This window comes from Etheostoma spectabile, chromosome 12 (genome assembly GCF_008692095.1).
Source record: "Etheostoma spectabile isolate EspeVRDwgs_2016 chromosome 12, UIUC_Espe_1.0, whole genome shotgun sequence".
Lineage (NCBI taxonomy): Eukaryota > Metazoa > Chordata > Actinopteri > Perciformes > Percidae > Etheostoma > Etheostoma spectabile.
The window spans coordinates 2,518,721-2,521,917 of NC_045744.1; the positions used below are offsets into that span (position 1 = coordinate 2,518,721).

At 43.1% G+C, this 3,197-nt stretch overlaps 1 long non-coding RNA gene across 1 annotated transcript in view; it reads left to right on the forward strand.

Moving 5' to 3' along the window:
* The window catches only part of LOC116698851 (uncharacterized), a 9,345-nt gene extending 7,415 nt beyond the window's left edge, over positions 1-1,930 (forward strand). Inside the window, exon 3 of the long non-coding RNA XR_004334318.1 lies at positions 1,800-1,930. This is a non-coding gene — a long non-coding RNA (uncharacterized LOC116698851). The remainder of the gene's footprint in view (positions 1-1,799) is intronic.
* Positions 1,931-3,197: the final 1,267 nt, after the last annotated feature.

Sequence of the window (3,197 nt, forward strand, 5' to 3'; positions counted from 1 at the left end):
GTGTGTGTGTGTGTGTGTGTGTGAAGAGCTGGAGGTGACTAGCTAGCTTAGCAAAAAGACTGTTTCTCAAGAAATAGTAACAACACGTAAGTGCCCCTAAAACCACAAATTGTAATTTTTACATTTTTGTTAGTGTTGCCTTAGAGGTGTTGTTAGCCAGGCTCACTGCTAATTCAGCTAACCAAGCGCCTCCCACATCTTCACATAGACGTAGGCTAGAGGGGGCATCCATCTTCTCATCTAACTCTAAGATAGAAAGCAAATAAATGTATATCTGCAAAACATGAACCATTTCCGTGCGCTTTGTTATAAAGTCAATTCATGGTTAAAGACATCACTGTACTAAGGACACTATCTAATTGCCAAAGCAATAAATAAAAAACACTACAAAAAAGCACAAGAATTGCCACAAGCCAAATATAAACACACTATACAGGCTTATGTAATATAATGCCGATAACGGTGACTAAACGGTAAATAATACTTACGTACACTCACACTAATGCATTTATGTTTAGACCCACACACAAAAACACTTTTCATCAATAACTGAGTCCTCGACAGCCCTGGCGACGTCTGTTATCGAGACGCAGCGAGACGTCCAATGGTTGGTTTGAACTAACACTGCTTCACTGGCTGTGTGTGTGTGTGTGTGTGTGTGTGTTTGTGTTTCTGTGCGTATGTTTGTGTTTGCGTGTGTCTCTCTGTGTGTCTGTGCATGTTTGTGTTTCTCTGTGTGTGTTTGTCAGTGGGTGTATATGTTTTTCTGTGTGTGTGTTTTTGTTTTTCTGTGTGTGTGTGTGTGTGTGTGTGTGTGTGTGTGTGTGTGTGTGTGTTATGCAGAGAATCCTACATTACAGCTTTTTTTGAACAGAGGGTTTTTTATTTAGACGGGTATATGGGTGTCTGCATTTCATAAACACAGGTGTGTGTGTGTGTGTGTGTGTGTGTGTGTGTGTGTGTGTGTGTGTTTAAAAGGCCTTAATACCCTATTAAATAAATAATAAATTGATTCTTCTGGTATTACTCAAATGTAAATCAGATTACATGTATTTCATGGACAAAGCAGTGTGTGTTTTTCAGTTCATACATGTATCACTGAGTGTGAGCATGTGGATGTCAGGCTATCTCTCTGCTCACATCTTCCCCTTGGTTTCTCTCATTAGTAAAAGCGGGCCTTGTTCGTCGTTATGCTGTGATGGCCGGTTCCCACTGCGCAAATGTCACCAGAGTCCTCTCCCGGTGTCACGTCTGTCTGCTCCCTGCTGTCCCCTCTGACACCTCGGGGACCTGCCTGCCTCTTTTTCTGTCAACCCTGGTGATTACACTCACACTCAGACACATGCACTCACGCAGACGGCCACACTGGATTGCACATGTGCACGCAGACACGCACGCACACACACACACAGAAAATACTGACAAAAACATCCACAGGCATAGACACACAAATTATCATAATCAATTAAATCTACTGTAAGATGCAGCATTTTGTGCTGCCGGATATAAACCGTATAAAATATACTCTATTTCTTACTAAGTGACTACAAAAAGGATATGTAGTAGCCAGTATCTTAAATCCGAGCTCCCTTTGACACCCATTACCTATTAATTTGAAACTCTGCATTACAGTACCTCTGACATTGTTAAAGGAGCACGCCAACTTATTGAGACTTTAGCTTATTCAGCGTATCCCCCAGAGTTAGATAAGTCCTTACATACCCTTCTCATCTCTGTGCGTGTCAGACTCTGTCTGACGCCCCCACCGCTAGCCGAGCTCACCACAGCTCCTGGATGAGAGAAGGCGAAGCACTGCTACTTGGGCGGAGTGATTAGCGCAACACCTGAAAAGACCCGTTGTTACTCTCTGCTCCTCACCAGTGGGCTGCTGGGAGCAAATCACTCCGCCCAAGAAGCAGACGTAGCAGTGCTTTGCCTCTGGTGGAGAATAGTACGTATACATACACGGTACGTGTCACATGTGACCTTGTCATTTGTACATTCTGTGACTATACAAATCACAACATGTAAATAGGAACATGTTGGCGTTATTTTTTGTGCTAGTCGTTTTTTACTTTCGGCTGTACACACACTGTTAGAAAGGATCCTTTTTAAGGAACCGTTTTATAAATTCAACCCCTGGGGATCACCAAACCTGCCGGTGAAGCGCATCTCCGGTTTGAAGGTGTTCCTGAAGAACGTGATCCGTGATACCGTCACCGAACATCCAGCATGCCAAGAGGAAGACTAGTACCAGTACCCAGTACGACTTTGGAGGTTAAACCTGATCCTGAATCACAAAGAAAACCCTTTTAAGATCCACACACTTAATCTAATGAGAGACTTTCCGTTTTGAGCAACAGGCTTTATTACATTTGTAACTAAATCAACGATCATGAAATAGCAGCTTAAGACACCCCCCCCCCCACACACACACACACACACACACCAAACTATAGTAACATGTTAGCCGTGCTGTCAGACATACAGACTATAGTAACATGTTAGCCGTGCTGTCAGACAGACAGACTATAGTAACATGTTAGCCGTGCTGTCAGACAGACAGACTATAGTAACATGTTAGCCGTGCTGTCAGACAGACAGACTATAGTAACATGTTAGCCGTGCTCTCAGACAGACAGACTATAGTAACATGTTAGCCGTGCTGTCAGACAGACAGACTATAGTAACATGTTAGCCGTGCTGTCAGACATACAGACTATAGTAACATGTTAGCCGTGCTGTCAGACAGACAGACTATAGAAACATGTTAGCCGTGCTCTCAGACAGACAGACTATAGTAACATGTTAGCCGTGCTCTCAGACAGACAGACTATAGTAACATGTTAGCCGTGCTGTCAGACAGACAGACTGTAGTTACAGTACATGTGTTGGGTGACATGGAAGCTGTAATTTCAGCGTCACATCTCTCGCTCTCTTTAAAGGTCTGGGCTACGTGGCTCTTCATATTTGTACTTTTTATTCCAAAGTGTGAATGTAATTCAACAGCAGCACAACCTTCTGCATAATAGTTGTTTTATTTGATGTCGTCCCTAGGCTGATTTAAGAACTGAATTTAGGCTGCTATATTAAACAGTGAGTTTGTTTCATTCAGGTATGAGGATGGTGGATCAGGAAAGACAACAGGGGAAGGCAACTTTTAACATTAGATGGAAGGGTAGGGGGAGGCACATGAT